Below are 23,083 nucleotides of genomic sequence, written 5' to 3' on the forward strand. Positions count from 1 at the left end.
TGGGACTTGTCTATAAGAGTAACCGAAGGTAAGAGAACTGAAATAATCCAGAGTTAGAAAGGAGAAAAGGCTCAGAATGGAGCAGCCAGTAACAGGACATCAATTAATCTCTTCTTATCTTGGAGACATCAATTATCGACACACTGTGTTATTTGAAATATCAAAATATTAAACTCTAGCCCAGTTATCGGGGTTGTTAACTTCAGTGGAAACAAACCCCAACTGACAGAATGAACACGATTCAGTCAGGATGTTATTAACAGCAACAATAAGAGTAGAATCCAACCCCTGCAGTCACTTGTGAACTCGCTGGTGTCTCAGCAGGTCAGATGACCGAGTGAATCCCTTCCCACATACAGAGCAGGCGAATGGCCTCTCTCCAGTGTGACTGTGATGATGCATTTCCAGTTTACAAGGTTGGGCTCAGTTCTGCACCCACTATGCACAGAGTGAGAATAAAATAAATGAGCTGTTGATTTTCTCTGCTGGACACTGTTTTTTTTGTGCTGGCCCAATAGGGTGAGCCCGGACTGGCCCAATAGGGTGAGCCCGGACTGGCCCAATAGATTGAGCCCGGGCTGGCCCAATAGGGTGATCTCGGGCTGGCCCAATAGGGTGATCTCGGGCTGGCCCAATAGGGTGATCTCGGGCTGGCCCAATAGGGTGATCTCGGGCTGGCCCAATAGGGTGAGCGTGAGCTGATCCAATAGGATGAGCCCGGGCTGGCCCAGGGTCAACAGCCAACAATCAGCACAACAAGGCTCCCTTTCAGGGGCCACTGACCTGGACACAAACATGTGATACCCTGAAGCCCTGCACACCGTTTGTCCCCGCCCAAAGGGCCGCGCATGCGTCACGAGACCCGCCCTGACCAAGATGGCAGCCGCTGAGCCCTCTCCCCCAGCTCACTGACCGGTCATGGGACCGGGAGGAAAATACTGGGTCTGTGGGCTGTGATTCGCAGCCTGGGGCTGAGCCAGGGTGTGTGTGAAGCGGATGGTGCGAAGTGTTGTCTCTCAGGCCTGGGCCTGCACTCGGGCTGTATGAAGCCCGCGTCTCCCTGGGGTTTATTAACCCATGGAACTATTTGTTCTGCACTTTTTGGACTGACAGGCAACAAGCCCCGTCCCCACCTACCCCCCCACCTCAGAGAGCTGTGGGAGCTTGGTCATTGAATAAATTTAAGACAGAGAAAGGCAGTTTCTTAACCGATAAGGGGTTGTGAGGAGCGGGCAGGGAAGTATACCTAAGTCCATGATCGGAGTAGGCTCGAGGGGCCGAATGGCCTATTCCTGTTCCTATTTCTAATGTTCTATATGACAAGCCCACTCCCGCCTCCCAGACCAAATCATTCCATGCAGGTGGTGTCGAGAAGCAGGACTGGGGGAGGCATGCTGTTTGACTGGGGTAAGGCACTTCGTGAGGAGGGATGATATGTTGGAAGGATCATCAGATGAGGCCATATGTGTTGAACTGATGAAGAAAAGCGGGACAATCCCAATGTTGGGAGTGTAATATAAACAGTCAGAGGGAGATAGAAACACAAATATGTTGGAACGTTTCTGAGAAGTGCAAAACTAATTAGGCAGCAATAGTCGGGGATTTCAACTACCACAGAATCATAGAAATTTACAGCACAACAGGAGACCATTCAGCCCACTGTGTCTGTGCCGGTCAAAAAAGAGCTATCCAGCCTAATCCCACTTTCCAGCTCTGCTCCACAACCTTGTAGGTTATGACACTTCCAGTGCATATCCAATTATGTTTCAATTGTGGTGAGGGTTTCTGCCTTTACCATCCTTTCAGGCTGTGAGTTTCTCACCCCCACCACCCTCTGGGTGAAACGTTTCTCCTCAGCTTCCCTCTAAACCTTCTACTAATTACTTTAAACCTGTGCCCCCTGGTTATTGACCTCTCTGCGAAGGGAAATAGGTCAGTTCAGAGAAGGTTCACGAGGTTGATGCCTGAGATGAAGGGGTTGTCATATTTAGAAAGGTTGAGCAGGTTGGGCCTATACTCATTGGAGTTTAGAAGAACGAGAGGTGATCTTATTGAAATGTATAAGATGCTGAGGGGGCTTGACAGGGTTGATGCAGAGAGGATGTTTCCCCATGTGGGGGAATCGAGAACTCGGAGGCATAATTTCAGAATAAGGGGTCGCCCATTTAAAATGGAAATGAGGAAGAATTTCATCTCTCAGAGGGTCGTGAATCTTTGGAATTCTCTACCCCAGAAAGCTGTGGAGGCTGGGTCATTGAATACATTTAAGGTGGGGATAGACAAATTTTTGAAAGATGAGGGAATCAATGGTTTATGGGGAGAGAGTAGGGAAGTGGAGTTGAGGCCAAGATCAGATCAGCCATGATCTTATTGAATGGTGGTGCGGGCTCGAGGGGCCAAATGGCCTACTCCTGCTTCTATTTATTTGTCATGTTCCTAAGTCCTTCCTATCCACCTCATTTGGGAGCCTCATAATTTTGTACAGCTCAATTAAGTCTACCCTCAGCCTCCTCTATTCCAAAGAAAACAACATCAGCCCATCCAAACTTTCCTCATAGCTAAAATTCTTCAATCCAGGTAACATCCTCGTAAATCTCCTCTGCTCCCTCTCCAGTGCATATCACAGATTTCCTGTAATGTGGTGACCAGAATTGTGCGAATACTCCAGCTATGGCCTAACTAATGTTTTACACAGTTCTAGCATAACCTCCAGAGGGAGGTGGGAGTCTGGAACTTACTGTCTGAAAGAGCAGTAGAGGCAGTAACCTTCATCTCATTTACAAAAGTACTTGGATATGCACTTGAAGTGCCATAACCTACAGGGCTACGGACCAAGAGCTAGAAAGTGGGATTAGGCTGGATACCTCTTTTTCTGCCGCACAAACACGATGGGCCAAATGGCCTCCTTCTGTGTTGTAAGCTGCTATGATTCCATGACACCAATCTCCTCCTGTCTGATATAAACCAACCCACAGTCACTGACACCAATCCCCTCCTGTCTGATATAAATCCACCCCACAGTCACTGACACCAATCTCCTCCTGTCTGATATAAACCAACCCACAGTCACCGACACCAATCCCCTCCTGTCTGATATAAACCCACCTCACAGTCACTGACACCAATCCCCTCCTGTCTGATATAAACCCACCCCACAGTCACTGACACCAATCTCCTCCTGTCTGATATAAACCCACCCCACAGTCACTGACACCAATCTCCTCCTGTCTGATATAAACCCACCCCACAGTCACTGACACCAATCCCCTCCTGTCTGATATAAACCCACCCCACAGTCACTGACACCAATCTCCTCCTGTCTGATATAAACCCACCCCACAGTCACTGACACCAATCCCCTCCTGTCTGATATAAACCCACCCCACAGTCACTGACACCAATCTCCTGTCTGATATAAACCCACCCCACAGTCACCGACACCAATCCCCTCCTGTCTGATATAAACCCACCCCACAGTCACTGACACCAATCCCCTCCTGTCTGATATAAACCCACCCCACAGTCACTGACACCAATCTCCTCCTGTCTGATATAAACCCACCCCACAGTCACTGACACCAATCTCCTCCTGTCTGATATAAACCCACCCCACAGTCACTGACACCAATCCCCTCCTGTCTGATATAAACCCACCCCACAGTCACTGACACCAATCCCCTCCTGTCTGATATAAACCCACCCCACAGTCACTGACACCAATCTCCTCCTGTCTGATATAAACCCACCTCACAGTCACTGACACCAATCTCCTTCTGTCTGATATAAACCAACCATCATCATCATAGGCAGTCCCTCGGAGTTGAGGATGACTTGCTTCCACATTAAAAACGAGATCTCAGATGTCTGTTAAGTCCAATGCGGGAGCTACAGTCTCTGTCGCAGGTTGGACAGACGGTGGTTGAAAGTACGTTGGTTGAAGTGCCGGTTTGTTGAAGTGCTTGGGTTGTCGTGCGCTCCTCCCGCTGTATGCATTTGGTCTCCAATTGCTCCAGGTGGAGAGACTTGAAGTGTTCAACGCCCTCACGGATTATTCTCTTCCATTTTGAGCGATCGTGCGCCAGGGATTCCCAGGAGTCAGTGGGGATGTTCAACTTCTTCAAGGAGACCTTGAGAGTGTCCTTGAAGCGTTTCCTCTGCCTTCCTGGGGCTCGCTTGCAGTGTTGAAGCTTCGAGAAGAATGCTTGCTTTGGGAGTATCGCGCATATGGACGATGTGGCCCGTCCATGGTAGCTGATCGAGCGTGGTCAATGCTTCAATGCTAAGGATGTTGGCCTGCGTGAGAACAGATGTTGGTGCACCTATCCTGCCAATGGATTTGCAGGATCTTCCGGAGGCAGTGTTGATGGAACTTCTCCAGTGCTGTGATGTGCCTGTTGTACATAGTCCATGTCTGAGAAGCATGTCTGAGGGCAGGTATCACTACTGCTCTGTCGACCATGAGCTTTGTGCTAGTTTTAATGTTCTGGTCTTCAAACACTCTATTCCTTTGGTGACCAAAGGCTGTGCTGACACACTGAAGGCAGTGTTGGACCACGTCATCGATATCTGCCCTTGTTTACAGTAGGCTCCCGAGGTATGAAAAATGGTCCACATTGTCCAAGGCCTCATCAAGGATGTTGATAATCGGGTGGGGGGTGTGGGGTGCAGTGCTGTGTGGTGTGGGCAGGTTGATAGAGCACCTTTGATTGACGGATGTTTAGTGTAAGACCTATGCTCTCAGACGCTACGGTGAACGTGTTGACGCTGGTTTGGAGTGCGACCTCCGAGTGAGCACAGACACAAGCATCATCTACATATTGTAACTCGCTGACAGAGGATGGCACCACCTTGGATCTGGTCTGAAGGTGATGGAGGTTGAACAGTTTCCCGTTTGTTCTGTAGATTATCTCCACTCCAGCGGGAAGCTTACTGACGGTGAGATGTAGCATTGCAGCAAGGAAGATCGAGAAGAGCGTTGGTGCAATGACACAGCCTTGCTTCTCCCCGGTCCGTACATGAACTGGGTCTGTGGTGATCCAATGATCAGGATCACAGCTTGCATGTTATCATGAAGCAAGTAGAGGATGCTGACACATTTGAGGACAACCGAATTTGAAGAGTACACTCCATAATCCCTCACGGTTGACAGTGTCAAAGGCCTTTGTCAGGTCAATGAAGGTTGAACCAACCCTTGTCTCTGACACCAAGTGCACTGGGTAAATATGTTAAAGGGTAAGACTAGAAACGCAGTGGCAAACATTTAAGGAGATATTTCATAACTCTCAACAAAGATTTATTCAAGTGAGACATAAAGATGCTAAGAGAAGGATGGTTAACTAAGGAAGTAAAGGATAGTACCAAGTTGAAAAAAAGGCATACACTGTTGCAAAGCACAGTGGACGGTCAGAGGATTGGGACATTTTCAGAAACCAACAAAGGACGACTCAAAAAAATGATAAAGACAGAAGATAGCAGATGAGAGCAAACTAGCAAGAAATATAAAAACAGACAGTAAGAACTTCTACAGGTATATAAAAAGGAAATGAGTAACTAAAGTAAGTGTTGGTCCCTTAGAGGATGAGACTGGAGAATTAATAATGGGAAACATGGAAATGGCAGAGACTTTGAACAAATATTTTGTATCGGTCTTTACAGTAGAGGACACTAAAAACATCCCAATAGTTGATAATCAAAGAGCTATTGGGTGAGGGGGCTGGGGAACTTAAAACAGTCACTATCACTAGAGATTAAATACAAATCAAACTGATGCGACCAAAGGTGGACAAGTCCCCTGGACCTGATGACATGCATCCTAGGATCTTAAAAGAAGTGGCTGCTGAAACAGTGGATGCATTGGTTGTAATCTACCAAAATTCCCTGAATTCTGGAGAGGTCCCAGCGGACTGGAAAACTGCAAATGGAACACTCCTATTGAAGAAAGGAGGGAGACAGAGAGCAGGAAACTATAGACCAGTTAGCCTACCATCTGTCATTGGGAAAATACTGGAGACCATCATTAGTAGTAGCAGGACATTAAGAAAATTATGTTGCAGTCAAGCAGAGTCAGCTTGGTTTTATGAAAGGGAAATCATGTTTGACAAATTTGCTGGAGTTGTTTGAGGATGTAATGAGCAGAGTAGATAAAGGAAAACCAGATGATGTTGTATATTTGGATTTCCAGAAAGCATTCAATAAGATGCCAAACAAAAGATTACTGCACAAGCTAAAAGTTCACGGGGTTGGGGGTAATATATTAGCATGGATAGAGGATTGGCTAACTAACAGAAATCAGAGAGTCGGGATAAATGGGTCATTTTCAAGTTGACAAACTGTAACTAGTGGAGCGCTGCAGGGATCAGTGCTGGGGCCTCAACTATTTACAATCTATATTCATGACTTGGATGAAGGGACAGAGTGTAACGCAGCCAAATTTGCTGATGATACAGAGAGTGTAACGCAGCCAAATTTGCTGATGATACAGACAGGTGGGAAAGCAAGTTGTGAGGAGGTTGCAAAGAATCTACAAAGGGATATAGATAGACTCAGTGAGTGGGCAGAAGTCTGGCAGATGGATGAAATGTTTCCTATCAGGTTATCCCCTTTGATAGGAAAAATAAAAAAGCAAATTATTATTGAAATGGGGACGATTACAAAATGCTGTAGTACAGAGGGAAGTGTGGTTCTTGTACATGAAACACAAAAAGTTAGTATGCAGGTACAGCAAGTAATCAATAAGCAAATGGAATGCTGGCCTTTATTGCAAGTGGGAGGGAGTATAAAATAGGCATGCCGAGGGGATTGCTACACCAGACAAATTTTGTACTAAAGATCAATTTAGGATTAAAGTAAAAGTTCTTAATTTTATTGCAAACTGAATTTCTGTTGAGTGTTGCTGAATTAAGGGGAAAGATAACACACAGTGTTTCTTAAATGGGCACTGCAGACCCGAGAACACTATCAGCAATATATCCAGAATATTAAAGTCCAGCCCAGTTATAGGGTTATTAACATCAGCAGAAACAAACCCCAACTATCAGAATGAACATGGTTCAGTCGGGATGTGATTAACAGCAGCAATAACAGCAGATTCCAACCCCTGCAGTCACTTGTGAACTCGCTGGTGTTTCAGCAGGTTGGATGACTGAGTGAATCCCTTTCCACACTCAGAGCAGGTGAACGGCCTCTCCCCAGTGTGAACTCGCTGGTGTCTCAGCAGGGTGGATGGCCAAGTAAATTCCTCCCTACACTCAGGGCAGGTGAACGGCCTCTCCCCAGTGTGAACTCGCTGGTGTGTCAGCAGGTTGGATGAACAAGCGAATCCCTTCCCACACTCAGGGCAGGTGAATGGTCTCTCCCCAGTGTGACTGTCGATAATTTCCAGCTCAGACGGTGATCTGAATACCTTCCCACAGTCACCACATTTCCACGGTTTCTCCATGATGCGGGTATCCTTGTGACTCTCCAGGTTGGACGATCAGTTGAAGCCTCGCCCACACACAACACGATTACAGTTTCTCCCCGCTGTGAATGGTGTGATGTTTTTTCAGGCTGTGTAACTGGTTAAAGCTCTTTCCACAGGCAGTGCACTGGAACACTCACTCGGGTGTGTGTGTGTCTCGGTGCCTTTCCAGTCACACTGATATTTGAAATCTTTTTACACAGACAGAACAGAAAAACATTTCTCCTTCCACTTTCAAAGGCCGATGATATCCAGGTCCTGATGAATCGATTGACTCCGTCAGATCTTGACGTGATGTTTGGTTTATGTTTCCTGTCTGAAAATCTCCCCTTCTAATACGCTGTAAAAGGGGATAACAAAACTCATCACTATCAGTACAAGACAAAAATTCAGAATAGACACATCTAGTTTCCATGGAACATTCTTTCCTCACATGTTCCTCCAAAGCTGTAAATCCCTGTCCCACACATTGTCCCTCCTGCTGTGCTGAAATCCAAATCCATGCACATCTCTAGAGTTTTTCTCCTTCACTCCCAGTTTTCACCACCAATTCGAACTGGGTTCAGTTCTACACTAACTAGCTCCCCTCCCCCACCTCCCCTGAAGGTGCTGACTCTGGCTGGGTTCAGTTCTACATTGACTGGTTCCCTCCCTCTCCTCCCGTAAAGGTGCTAACTCTGTCTGGGTTCAGTTCATCACTCACTGGTTCCCTCCCTCTCCTCCTCTGAAGGTGCTGACTGTCTGGGTTCAGTTCTACACTCACTGGTTCCCCTCCCCTGAAGGTGTTGACTCTGACTGGCTTCAGTTCTACACTCACTGGTTCCCCTCCTCTGAAGGTGTTGACTCTGGCTGGCTTCAGTTGTACACTCACTGGTTCCCCTCTCCTCGACTGAAGACACTGACTCTGGCTGGCTTCAGTTGTACATTCAATGGTTCCCCTTCCTCTCCTCCCCTCCCCTGAAAGTGCTGACTCTGTCTGGGTTCAGTTCTACACTCACTGGTTCCCCTCCCCTGAAGGTCCTGACTCTGGCTGGGTTCAGTTGTACACTCACTGGTGCCCCTCCCCTGAAGGTACTGACTCTGTCTGGGTTCAGTTCTACACTCACTGGTTCCCCTCCCCTGAAGGTCCTGACTCTGGCTGGGTTCAGTTGTACACTCACTGGTGCCCCTCCCCTGAAGGTACTGACTCTGTCTGGGTTCAGTTCTACACTCACTGGTTCCCCTCCCCTGAAGGTCCTGACTCTGGCTGGGTTCAGTTGTACACTCACTGGTTCCCCTCCCCTGAAGGTACTGACTCTGGCTGGGTTCAGTTCTACACTCACTGGTTCCCCTCCCCTGAAGGTACTGACTCTGGCTGGGTTCAGTTCTACACTCACTGGTTCCCCTCCCCTGAAGGTACTGACTCTGGCTGGGTTCAGTTCTACACTCACTGGTTCCCCTCCCCTGAAGGTGCTGACTCTGTCTGGGTTCAGTTCTACACTCACTGCTTCCCCTCCCCTGGAGGTACTGACTCTGTCTGGGTTCAGTTCTATACTCACTGGTTCCCCTCCCCTGGAGGTACTGACTCTGGCTGGGTTCAGTTGTACACTCACTGGTTCCCCTCCCCTGAAGGTACTGACTCTGGCTGGGTTCAGTTCTACACTCACTGGTTCCTCTCCCCTGAAGGTACTGACTCTGCCTGGGTTCAGTTCTACACTCACTGGTTCCCCTCCCCTGAAGGTACTGACTCTGGCTGGGTTCAGTCCTACACTCACTGGTTCCCCTCCCCTGAAGGTACTGACTCTGGCTGGGTTCAGTCCTACACTCACTGGTTCCCCTCCCCTGAAGGTACTGACTCTGGCTGGGTTCAATTCCACAGACAATGACATTGCTCACTTTGTCCCTGCACCAAGATGGCCGTGCATGCGCTGTGCTACTCATTGAATCAAGATAGCGGAGCGCTGAACCTGCCTTCCTGTACCAAGATGGCCACCATTAGCCTGTGACCGGGAGAAAGCACCGAGGCTGCAACTGCCGATATTCCGGTTATTATTCCGAGCTTATGGCAGGCACCAGTTGTTTATGAAGTCTCACCGGCTCTCTGCTGGCTCATTCCTCCCGTTGAAAATGGCACCTCCATGGAGCCTGTGCGAACCGTGTCTCCTCTGCCATTACACTCACCGCTCATGCTCCAAACACAGCCAGGGCCCGCGCCTGCGCACTGAGCTCCTGTAGTCTGGATGCGGCACATTCTCCCCGTGGGCCATGCTGGGTAAATAAAACCATGAGAAATAGGAGCAGGAGTGGGCCACCCGGCCCCCCGAGCCTGCTCCCCATTCAGTAAGATCATGGCTGATCTGATCATAGACTCAGCTCCACTTCCCTGTCCGCTCCTCAAAACCCTTATTCCCTTATCGGTTAAAAAAACTGCCTATCTCTGTCTTAAATTTATTCAATGATCCAGCATCCACAATCTCTGAGGCAACGAATTCCACAGATTTACAACCCTCTGAGAGAAGAAATTCCTCCTCATCTCAGTTTTAAATGGGCTGAGGAGAAAGTCTGTATTTGTGAATAGAACAGGATTTACTGGGATTATATTGCGCACTGAACCATGTTTATTCTGGCAGCTCTTGTTTGTTTCTGATGATCTTAATAACCTCTATACCTGAGCTGGAGATTAATATTGTGTATAAATGTTGAATCAATTATGTTTGTTTGAAACACAGTGTGTTGAATATTTGATCCCTCCATAGTCAGTGGAGACTGATTGATGTTCTGTTACTGACTGTTCCAGTTTAGGGCTTTTTCTTAATCTAACTTATATCACTTCTCACCTAGTTCGCCTTCAATCATGTCAAACACCAAACTTGTTCCGTTTGACTACCTGAGTTCTGGTTGTAGTAGACTGAACTGCAGTGTCTCACTTTAAACTCAGCTGAAGTCCTTTGAACCACCCCTTTATTGAACTGTCATACAGAAATAAGGGATTTCAAATCTTATGCATCAGTTAACCGGTTTTTGGAACCGATTTAATTTTAAAAACTCATCCACAGTTCTTGCACATGATAGCCTGTGAAATATTCTGATATTTGTAATTGTCATTTCCACAAACTCTGTTCCCTAGCCACTGATCCCATCCCTCTCTCCAACTTCTGTCTGAGGCTGAACCAGACTGTTCGCAACCTCGGTATCATACTTAACCCTGAAGTAAGTTTTTGACCACATATCCACAACATAACAAAGACTGCCTATTTCCACCTCTAACATCACCCAGCTACGGTCTTGCCTCAGCTCATCCACTGCTGAAGCCCTCATCCATGCCTTTGTTACTTCTGAACTTGTCTATTCCAAAGCACTCCTCCCACATTCTACCCAACATAAACTAGAGTTGATCCAAAAGTCCTAACTCGCACCAAGTCCAGCTCGCCCATCACCCCTGTGCCCACTGACCTACATTGGCTTCTGGTTAAGCAACGCCTTGATTTCAAAATTCTAATACTTATTTTCAAATCCCTCCATGGCCTCGCCCCTCCCGAGCTCTGTAATCTCCTCCAGCCCCACAACACCCCCACCCCCCACAACACCCCCACCCCCCACAACACCCCCACCCCGCTGCCCCATGAGATATCTGTCTTCCTGAGCATCCCTGAATATAATTGTTCAACCATTGGTGGCTGTGCCTTCTGTTACCCAGGCCCCAAGTTCTGGGACACCCAGCCTAAATCTTTCTAACTAACCCGTGCTGTACCTGCCCTGGCAGTTTTTGATGGGCTAGCGTACAGCAAGATTTTCCATGCTGTATCTTCCCTCGGAGTGTTTGATGGAACAATGTAGATGGAGATTTACTCTGTATCTAACCCGTGCTTTACCTACCCTGGGAGTGGTTGATCGGACAATGTAGAGGGATATTTACTCTGTATTTAATCAGTGCAGTACCTGCACTGGAAGTGTTTGATGGGACAGTGTAGAGGGAGCTTTACTCTGTATCTAACCCGTGCTGCACCTGCCCTGGGAATATTTGATGGGACAGTGTAGAGGGAGTTTTACTCTGTATGTAACTGGTGCTCGGAGTGCTGATGGACAGTGTAAAGTGAGTTTTATTCTGTATCTAACCCGTGCTGTACCTGCGATGGCAGTGTTTTATGGATCAGTTTATGGGGAGCTTTACTCTGACTAACCCGTGCTGTGCCTGTTGTGGGACTGTTTGATGGGACAGCATAGAGGGAACTTTACTCTGTACTCGGGGCTGAGACTAAATAACAAACACAAGCAAAAGAACATTGTGCCTTTTCTTAATTTACTCTGTATCTAACCTGCGCTGTGCCTGCCTGGGAATGTCCGGTGAGACAGAATAGAGGGAGATGTACTCTGTGTCTAATCTGTGCTGTACCTGCCCTGGGAATGTCTGGTGGAACAGTGTAGAGGGAGCTTTACTCTGTATTTCACCCATATTGTACCTGCCCTGGGAAAGTTTGATGGGACAGTGTAGAGGAAGCTTTACTCTGTATCTAACCTGTGTTGTGCCTGTCCTGGGCATTTTTGGATTGGCTATTTAGAGAGAGGTTTACGCTGCATCTAAATTATGCTGTATTGCCCTGGGAGTGTTTGATGGGTCAGTGTAGAGAGAGCTTTACTCTGTATCTAACATGTGCTGCACCTGCCCTGGGATTGTTTGTTGCGACAGGGAAGAGGGAGAAATGGTTTTGTATTTATCCCGTGCTGTTCCTGCCCTGGAGTGTTTGGGGGAGATGTACTCAGTGTCCAACATGTGTTGTACCGGCCCTGGCGGTGTTTGATGGGACAATGTTGAGGGAGCTTTACTCTGTGTCTTACCTGTGCTGTACCTGCCCTGGGAATATCTGGTGGGACAGTGCAGAGGGATCCTTACTGTGTATTTAATCTGTGTTGTACCTGCCCTGGGAGTGTTTGATGGGTCAGCATAAAGCGAACTTTAAATTGTAACCCTTGCTGGACCTGCCCTGGGTTTCTTTAGGACAGTGTAGAGAAAGCTTTACTCTATCTAACCCGTGCTGTACCTGCCCTGGGAGTGTTTGATGGGACAGTGTAGAGGGAGCTTTATTCTGTATCTAATCAATGCAATATCTACTCTGGAATTCTTGGGACAGGGCAGAGGGAGATATACTCTGTATCTAACCTGTGTTGTAACTGCCCTTGGAATGTCTGGTGGGACAGTGTTGAGGGAGCTTTACTCTATATCTAAGCAAGGCAAGTATATCCTTCCTTAGATAAGGAGGGAAAACTGTGCACAGTAGTCCATGTGTGGTAAGGGAGTAAAAGGTTATGGGGAGCGGGCAGGGAAGTGGAGCTGAGCCTGTGAGTCATGATATTGAATGAGGAGCAGGCTCGGGGGCCGGGTGGCCCCCTCCTGCCCCTATTTCTCATGGTCTTATGTACCCAGGACGCCCCGCGGGGGAGAATGTGCCACACCCAGACTACAGGAGCTCAGTGCGCAGGCGTGGGCTCTGGCTGTGTTTGGAGCATGCGCAGTGTGTATAATGACGGAGGCGACACGGTTCGCACAGGTTCCACAGAAGTGTCATTTTCAGCGGGACGGAGGGGAGTAATGGACCAGCGGAGAGCCGGAGAGACTTCATAAACAACCGATGCATGCCGCAAGCTTGGAATAATAACCGGAATATGGGCGGTTACAGCTTCGGTGCTTTCTCCCAGTCACAGGCCCAAGCTAACGGTGCCATCTTGGTACAGGAAGTCAGGTTGAGCGCGATGACATCTTCATTCAGTGAGTAGTACCGCGCATGCGCGGCCATCTTGGTGCAGGAGCAAAGTGAGCGATGTCAGTGTTTGTCAAAGAGAAACCAGCTGTAAGGGAAGGAAGGGGAACTAAGGAGTGCAGAGCTGAACCCAGCCAGAGTAAGTACCTTCAGGGGGCGGGAGGGAGGGGAACCAGTGAGTGTAGAACTGAACCCAGCCAGAGTCAGCACCTTCAGGGGACGGGAGGGAGGGGAATCAGTGAGTGTAGAACTGAACCCAGCCAGAGTCAGTACCTTCAGGGGAGGAGAGGGAGGGGAACCAGTGAGTGTAGAACTGAACCCAGCCAGAGTCAGTACCTGCAGGGGAGGAGAGGGAGGGGAACCAGTAAGTGTAGAACTGAACCCAGCCAGAGTCAGCACCTTAAGGGGAGAAGGGAGGGATGGGAACCAGAATCTGTATCTGAACAGAGCCAGAATCAGCACCTTCCAGGGAGGAGAGCGATGGGATGGAGGGGAACCAGTGAGTATAGAACTGAACTCAGCCAGAGTCAGCAACTTCAGGGGAGGGGAACCAGTGAGTGTAGAACTGAAACCAGCCAGAATCAGTACCTTCAGGGGAGAGGGAAACCAGTGAGTGTACAACGGAACCCAGCCAGAATCAGCACCTTCAAGGCAAGGAAGGGGAACTAATGAGTGCAGAACTGAACCCAGCAAGAGTCAGCACCTTCATGAGAGGGAGATGGAGGGGAACCAGTGAGTGTGGAACTGAACACAGTGTGAGTCAGCACCTTTTGGGGACGAGAGGAAGGGGGACCAGAGAGTCTATATCTGAACCCAAAAGTAGTGTCTTCAGGGGAGGAGAGAGATGGGAGGGAGGGGAACCAGTGAGCATAGAACTGCACCCAGCCAGAGTCAGCACCTGCAGGGGAGAGAGAGAGGGGAACCAGTGAGTGTAGAACTGAACCCAGCCAGAGTCAGCACCGGCAGGGGAGAAGGGAGGGATGGGAACCAGAATCTGTATCTGAACAGAGCCAGAATCAGCACCTTCCAGGGAGGAGAGCGATGGGATGGAGGGGAACCAGTGGGTATAGAACTGAACTCAGCCAGAGTCAGCAACTTCAGGGGAGGGGAACCAGTGAGTGTAGAACTGAACCCAGCCAGAGTCAGCAACTTCAGGGGAGGGGAACCAGTGAGTGTAGAACGGAACCCAGCCAGGGTCAGCATCTTCAGGGCAGAAGCGGGAGGGGAACCAGTGTGTGTAGAACTGAACCCAGCCTGAGTTAGCACCTACAGGGATGGGACCCATTGAGTGTATTTCTGAACCCAGCCAGAGTCAGCACCTTCAGGGCAGAAGAGAGATGGGAGGGAGGGGAACCAGTGAGTGCAGAAGTGATCCCAGCTAAAGTCAGCACCTTCAGGGGAGGAGAGCGAGGGGAACCAGTGAGTGTAGAACTGAAACCGGCAAGAGTCAGCACCTTCCAGGGAGAGGGAAACCAGTGAGTGTACATTGGAACCCAGCCAGTGTCAGCATCTACAGGGATGGGACCCAGTGAGTGTATTTCTGAACCCAGCCAGAATTAGTGGTTATCAGTGGGAGTGGAGGAGAAACAGTCTAGAAATGTGTGATGTGTTTGGATTTCAACACAGCAGGAGGGACAATGTGTGGGACAGGGATTTACAGATTTGGAAGAACAAGAGAGAAAAGAATGTTCCATGGAAACTAGATTTGTCTGTTCTGAATTTCTGTCTTGTACTGACAGTGATGAGTCTTGTTATCTCCTTTTACAGCGTATTAGAAGAGGAGATTATCAGACAGGAAACACAAACCAAACATCACGTCAAGATCTGACAGAGTTATTCGTTTCATCAGGACCTGAATATCATCGGCCTTTGAAAGTGGAAGGAGAAATGTTTGTCAGTTCTGTCTGTGGGAACAGATTTCAAATATCAGTGTGACTGGAAAAGCACCGAGACACACACACACCCGAGTGAGTGTTCCAGTGCACTGCCTGTGGAAAGAGCTTTAACCAGTTACACAGCCTGAAAAAACATCACACCATTCACAGCGGAGAGAAACTGTAAACGTGTTGTGTGTGGGCGAGGCTTCAACTGATCGTCCAACCTGGAGAGTCACAAGGATATCCATACCATGGAGAAACCGTGGAAATGTGGTGACTGTGGGAAGGTATTCAGATCACCGTCTGAGCTGGAAATTCATCGACGCAGTCACACTGGGGAGAGACCGTTCACCTGCCCTGAGTGTGGGAAGGGATTCACTTATTCATCCGACCTGCTGACACACCAACGAGTTCACACTGGGGAGAGACCATTCACGTGCCCTGAGTGTAGGAAGGGATTCACTTGGTCATCCATCCTACTGAGACACTAGCGAGTTCACAAGTGACTGCAGGGGTTGGAATCTGCTGTTATTGCTGCTGTTAATCACATCCCGACTGAACCATGTTCATTCTGACAGTTGGGGTTTGTTTCTGCTGATGTTAATAACCCTATAACTGGGCTGGACTTTAATATTCTGGATATATTGCTGATTTTATTCTCGGGACTGCAGTGCCCATTTAATAAATGCTGTGTGTTATCTTTCCCCTTAATTCAGCAACTCTCAACAGAAATTCAGTTTCCAATAAAATTTTAATTTTAATCCTAAATTGATCTTTGGTACAAAATCTACAATAGTGTCCAAGTTTCCACTGAATAAAATCTCCAATTAGAAAGAGCTTGCTGACAATTCTTACTAACTTGCACATTACACACAGTGTCCCCTCCGTTATCCACCAGAAAGAAGGGGAATGGGAATTGGTGGGGAATCAGTGTCCCCAAATGTTGCCCCTCCGTCTGGTGTAGCAATCCCCTCGGCACGGGAATGGAGACAAGTCCAGACCAAAACTGTGCGCAGTACTCCAGGTGTGGTCTTACCAACGCCCCGTACAGTTATAGCAGGACTTCCCGACTTTTATACTCCATCCCCCTTGCAATAAAGGCCAGCATTCCACTTGCCTTCCTGATTACTTGCTGTACCTGCATGCTAACCTTTTGTGTTTCATGTACAAGAACCCCCAGATTCCTCTGTACTACAGCATTTTGTAACTGTCCCATTTAAATAATAAATTGCTTTTTTATTTTTTCTACCAAAGGAAATAACCTGACATTTTACCACATTATAGTCTATCTGCCAGATTTTTGCCCACTCACTGAGTCTATCTATATCCCTTTGTACATTCTTTGCGGCCTCCCCACAACTTGCTTTCCCACCTATCTTTGCATCATCAGCAAATTTGGCTGTGTTACCCTTCATCCAAATCATTTTTATAAATTATAAATAGTTGAGGCCCCAGCACTGATCCCTGCGGCACCTCACTAGTCACAGTTTGCCAACCTTAAAATGACCTATTTATCCTAACTCTGTTTTCTGTTAGTTAGCCAATCCTCTATCCATGCTAATATATTACCTCCAACCCCTTGAGCTCTTAGCTTGTGCAGTAACCTTTTGTGTGGCAGCTTATCGAATGCTTTCTGGAAATGCAAATATACAACATCAACTGGTTCTCCTTTATCCACTCTGCTCATTACATCTCCAAACAACTCCAGCAAATTTGTCAAACATGATTTCCCTTTCATAAAACCATGCTGAATTTGCTTGACTGCAATATGATTTTCTAAATGTCCTGCTATTACTTCCTTAATGATGGACTCCCGTATTTTCCCAATGACAGATGGTAGGCTAACTGGTCTATAGTTTCCTGCTCTCTGTCTCCCTCCTTACTTGAATAGGAATGTAACATTTGCGGTTTTCCAGTCCGCTGGGACCTCTCCAGAATTCAGGTAATTTTGGTAGATTACAACCAATGCATCCACTATCTCTGCAGCCACTTCTTTTAATACCCGAGGATGTATGTCATCAGGTCCAGGGGACTTGTCCACCTTTAGTCCCATTAGTTTGCCTAGTACTTTATCTCTAGTGATAGTGACTGTTTTAAGTCTCCCCTCCCCCACTCTGCAATAGCTCCTTTATTATCAACTATTGGGATGTTTTTAGTGTCCTCCACCATGAAGACCGACACAAAATATTTGTTCAAAATCTCTGCCATATTTCCGTGTTTCCCATTATTAATTCTCCAGTCTCATCCTCTAAGGGACCAATGTTTACTTTAGCTGCTCGTTTCCTTTTTATATCCCTGTAGAAGCTCTTACTGTCTGTTGGTATATTTCTTGCTAGTTTGCTCTCATCTACTATCTTCTGTCTTTATAATTTTTTTTTAGTGGTCCTTTACTGGTTTCTAAAAATTTCCCAATCCTCTGGCCTTCCACTGTCCTTCACAACATTATATGCCTTTTTTGTTCAATTTGATACCATCCTTTACTTCCTTAGTTAGCCAGGGATGGTTCATCCTTCGCTTCGCATCTTTTATTTCTCACTTGAATAAATCTTGGCTGAGAGTTATGGAATATCTCCTTAAATGTTTGCCACTGCGTTTCTAGTCTTACCCTTTAACATATTTTCCCAGTGCACTTGGTGTCAGAGACAAGGGTTGGTTTATAGCACATGGGAGGAGATGGGTGTCAGTGACTGTGGGATTGGTTCAACCTTCATTGACCTGACCAAGGCCTTTGACACTGTCAACCGTGAGGGATTATGGAGCGTACTCTTCAAATTCGGCTGTCCTCAAAAATTTGTCACCATCCTCCACTTGCTTCGTGATAACATGCAAGCTGTGATCCTGACCATTGGATCACCACAGACCCAGTTCATGTACGGACCGGGGAGAAGCAAGGCTGTGTCATTGCACCGATGCTCTTCTCGATCTTCCTTGCTGCAATGCTACATCTCACCGTCAGTAAGCTTCCCGCTGGAGTGGAGATAATCTACAGAACAAACGGGAAACTGTTCAACCTCCATCGCCTTCAGACCAGATCCAAGGTGGTGCCATCCTCTGTCAGCGAGTTACAATATGTAGATGATGCTTGTGTCTGTGCTCACTCGGAGGTCGCACTCCAAACCAGCGTCAACACGTTCACCGTAGCGTCTGAGAGCATAGGTCTTACACTAAACATCTGTAAAACAAAGGTGCTCTATCAACCTGCCCCCGCCCCACAGCACTGCCCCCCTCCCGATTATCAAAATCCTTGATGAGGCCTTGGACAATGTGGACCATTTTTCATACCTCGGGATCCTACTGTAAACAAGGGCAGATATCGATGACGTGGTCCAACACTGCCTTCAGTGTGTCAGCACAGCCTTTGGTCACCTAAGGAATGGAGTGTTTGAAGATCAGAACCTTAAAACTATCACAAAGCTCATGGTCGACAGAGCAGTAGTGATACCTGCCCTCAGACACGCTTCTCAGACATGGACTATGTACAGCAGGCACATCAAAGCACTGGAGAAGTTCCATCAACACTGCCTCCGGAAGATCCTGCAAATCCATTGGTAGGATAGGTGCACCAACATCTGTTCTCACGCAGGCCAACATACTCAGCATTGAAGCATTGACCACACTCGATCAGCTACCATGGACCGGCCACATTGTCCATATGCTCAATATAAGATTCCCAAAGCAAGAGCTCTACTCGGAGCCTCAACACGGTAAACGAGCCCCCGGGGGGCAGAGGAAACGCTTCAAGGACACCCTCAAGGCCTCCTTGAAGAAGTTGAACATCCCCACCGACTCCTGGGAATCCCTGGCGCAAGATCACTTAAAATGGAAGAGAATAATCCGTGAGGGCGTCGAACACTTCAAGTCTCTTCACCTGGAGCAAGTGGAGACCAAGCACATACAGCGGGAGGAGCGCACGACAACCCAAGCACTTCAACAAACCGGCACTTCAACCAACGTACTTTCAACCAACGTCTGTCCAACCAGCGACAGAGACTGTAGCTCCCGCATTGGACTTAACAGTCATCTGAGATCTCGTTCTTAATGTAGAAGCAAATCACCCTCGACTCCGTGGGACTGTCTATGATGATAATATTTCGTTTATATCAGACAGGAGGAGATTGGTGTCAGTGACCATGGGGTGGGTTTATATCAGACAGGAGGGGATTGGTGTCAGTGACCATGGGGTGGGTTTATATCAGACAGGAGGAGATTGGTGTCAGTGACTGTGGGGTGGGTTTATATCAGACAGGAGGAGATTGGTGTCAGTGACTGTGGGGTGGGTTTATATCAGACAGGAGGAGATTGGTGTCAGTGACTGTGGGGTGGGTTTATATCAGACAGGAGGAGATTGGTGTCAGTGACTGTGGGGTGGGTTTATATCAGACAGGAGGAGATTGGTGTCAGTGACTGTGGGGTGGGTTTATATCAGACAGGAGGAGATTGGTGTCAGTGACTGTGGGGTGGGTTTATATCAGACAGGAGGAGATTGGTGTCAGTGACTGTGGGGTGGGTTTATATCAGACAGGAGGGGATTGGTGTCAGTGACTGTGGGGTTGGTTTATATCAGACAGGAGGAGATTGGTGTCAGTGACCGTGGGGTGGGATTATATCAGACAGGAGGAGATTGGTGTCAGTGACTGTGGGGTGGGTTTATATCAGACAGGAGGAGATTGGTGTCAGTGACTGTGGGGTGGGTTTATATCAGACAGGAGGGGATTGGTGTCAGTGACTGTGGGGTGGGTTTATATCAGACAGGAGGAGATTGGTGTCAGTGACTGTGGGGTGGGTTTATATCAGACAGGAGGAGATTGGTGTCAGTGACTGTGGGGTGGGTTTATATCAGACAGGAGGAGATTGGTGTCAGTGACTGTGGGGTGGGTTTATATCAGACAGGAGGAGATTGGTGTCAGTGACTGTGGGGTGGTTTTATATCAGACAGGAGGGGATTGGTGTCAGTGACTGTGGGGTGGGTTGAGATCAGACAGGAGATTGGTGTCAGTGACTGTGGGGTGGGTTTATATCAGACAGGAGGAGATTGGTGTCAGTGACTGTGGGGTGGGTTTATATCAGACAGGAGGAGATTGGTGTCAGTGACTGTGGGGTGGGTTTATATCAGACAGGAGGAGATTGGTGTCAGTGACTGTGGGGTGGGTTTATATCAGACAGGAGGAGATTGGTGTCAGTGACTGTGGGGTGGGTTTATATCAGACAGGAGGGGATTGGTGTCAGTGACCGTGGGGTGGGTTTATATCAGACAGGAGGAGATTGGTGTCAGTGACTGTGGGGTGGGTTTATATCAGACAGGAGGGGATTGGTGTCAGTGACTGTGGGGTGGGTTTATATCAGACAGGAGGGGATTGGTGTCAGTGACTGTGGGATGGGTTTATATCAGACAGGAGGAGATTGGTGTCAGTGACTGTGGGGTTGGTTTATATCAGACAGGTAGAGATTGGTGTCAGTGACTGTGGGGTGGGTTTCTATCAGACAGGAGATTGGTGTCAGTGACTGTGGGGTGGGTTTATATCAGACAGGAGGAGATTGGTGTCAGTGACTGTAGGGTGGGTTTATATCAGACAGGAGGAGATTGGTGTCAGTGACTGTGGGGTGGGTTTATATCAGACAGGAGGAGATTGGTGTCAGTGACCATGGGGTGGGTTTATATCAGACAGGAGGAGATTGGTGTCAGTGACCGTGGGGTGGGTTTATATCAGACAGGAGGGGATTGGTGTCAGTGACCGTGGGGTGGGTTTATATCAGACAGGAGGAGATTGCTGTCAGTGACTGTGAGATTGGTTTATATCAGACAGGAGGAGATTGGTGTCATGGAATCATAGCAGTTTACAACACAGAAGGAGGCAATGTGGCCTATCATGACTGTGCAGCTGAAAAAGAGCTATCCAGCCTTATCCCACTTTCCAGCTCTTGGTCCGTAGCCCTTAGGTTATGGCACTTCAAGTGCGTATCCAAGTATTTTTGTAAATGTGATGAGGGTTTCTGCCTCTACTGCTCTTTCAGGCAGTAAGTTCCAGACTCCCACCTCCCTCTGGAGGTTATGATAGAACTGTGAATAATACTAGTTAGGACACAGCTGAAATACTTGCACAGTTCTGGTCACCACATCACCCTATTGGGCTAGCCCAGGCTCATCTTATTGGGTCAGCACGGGTTCATCATATTGGGCCAGCACGGGCTCACCTTATTTGGTCAGCAGAATAGAACCAGTGTTATTTCAGTTCTCCTACCTTTGGTTACTCTCAGGGACAAGTCCCCGTTCCCCTTACCTTCCAGAGTGCCTCCCCATGCCTTGTATCGAGGGAATGTGTTGGTAACATGCCCGGGATCACTAAACACAAAACCCGGTCTGTTAATCACTTTCAGATACTGGAATTAGCGTGTGCCCCATAGCATCCCTCTCACCTTCGATGTGTGAATTGAGCATCACGCCTGCAAACCTGGTTTCAATTTAAATTTGAATCCATTCAGCAAATGTATTTAAAAAATATATGTACATGTAAACTGATCACATCAAACAATTGGCAAAGGTTTCGAGTCACCAAATGAATAAGTAAGTCTTACAGTGTAGTCCAGTGCAGAAACTTAGTCTAGATGTCCACTGAAGTCCAGGAGATCGGAAACCAATGCGAGAAATGAATTCAGCAGCTGAAGTGACTGAATAGCAGAGTAGAGACACCCTCAACCAACACCACTAAAGAACAGATGATCTAATTATCACGTTGCTGTTTGTGGGAGATTGCTGTGAGCACAAATTGTCTGTCACATTTCATACATTACAACAGTGTCTGCACTTCTAAAGTAGTTCATTGGCTGTAAAGGGCTTGAGGACGTCCCGTGACCATGAAAGTTGCTCTTTTTTCTTAATGCTGATTGATTTGACGTTATCGTGCTCACCAGATGGCACATCAATTGATTTAACAAACTCGCAAAGACATTTCAGTTTGGTGTTTAACTTTATTAGTCCAAAGTCTATCACTAAGACTGGCTCGGTAGCACCACTACTCACCAATCCCATCTGGAACAGTCTAGCCCAAGGATGTAGTTCAACACTAGATCCTACTTCCCACCATTCAGATTCCCAAGACTCGGGATTGCCTGTTCTGTCTATCTATTTGTCTGTATCATTTGCACTGTGTTTCTGGAATGTCCTAATTCACTCAATTATGATCTTTAAAGCTAGAGACAGGGGAGATATATAGTGTCCTATATGTGGAATGGCTCAAATGGCTTCATCCTCTAGAGGCAGTCTCATTTGCAGACTAGTGGAGTTATGGTGATGTACCTTTTCCTTTATACATGGTCTTCGCCCCATTTACTTATTCCAATCTGGCATTCTGGAGATTTTGTCGAGGGTGAACCCACAAGCTGGAACATCTACAAACCCATGTTGTCCCTTTCAGAGTACAACACTGCATATCTGGTGCTCTCCAAGTTCCTCCCTTCTTAAATCAGATATCTTGGATATTCCTCATACTATTTATGGATCGGACCTAGCTCAGAGTGTTCCACCCTTGCAAACGATTCTACCCGATACACCTTCCAAAATTTCGCCTCATTTCCTTTTTTCCTTAACAAAGGCAAGACCAATCCCACGGTCTGATATCTTCACTTCTTTCCCCTTCCTGGGGGCCAAAATCCCCATTCCCATTGGCTGCATCACATCATAATCTATGTCTTGGTTCCTTTAAACCATTCTCTCAGTTGTTCTTCATAAATAAACAAAGGGATTTGATTACCCTCGATGTTGTCCAGTCCCTTCTGTACCACATTGTGTACCGCTTGCGTCTGCCTTCACTCAGAGGCCGAACTCCAAGCCACCGTCAACACCTTCACTGAGGCATACGAGGGCATAGGCCTTGCACTAAACATCAGTAAGACAAAGGTCCTCTACCATCCGGCCCCCACCACACAGCACTGACCCCCCCCCAGTTATCAAAATCCACGATGAGGCCTTGGACAACGTGAAACGTTTTCCATACCTCGGGAGCCTACTGTCAACA

General features: G+C 47.6%; 1 pseudogene; it reads right to left on the bottom strand.

Annotated features, from left to right (window-relative positions):
• The window catches only part of LOC139256522 (zinc finger protein 850-like), a 511,041-nt pseudogene that overhangs the window by 372,684 nt on the left and 115,274 nt on the right, over nucleotides 1–23,083 (bottom strand).

This window comes from Pristiophorus japonicus, chromosome 3, assembly GCF_044704955.1.
Source record: "Pristiophorus japonicus isolate sPriJap1 chromosome 3, sPriJap1.hap1, whole genome shotgun sequence".
NCBI classification, from domain to species: Eukaryota; Metazoa; Chordata; class Chondrichthyes; family Pristiophoridae; genus Pristiophorus; species Pristiophorus japonicus.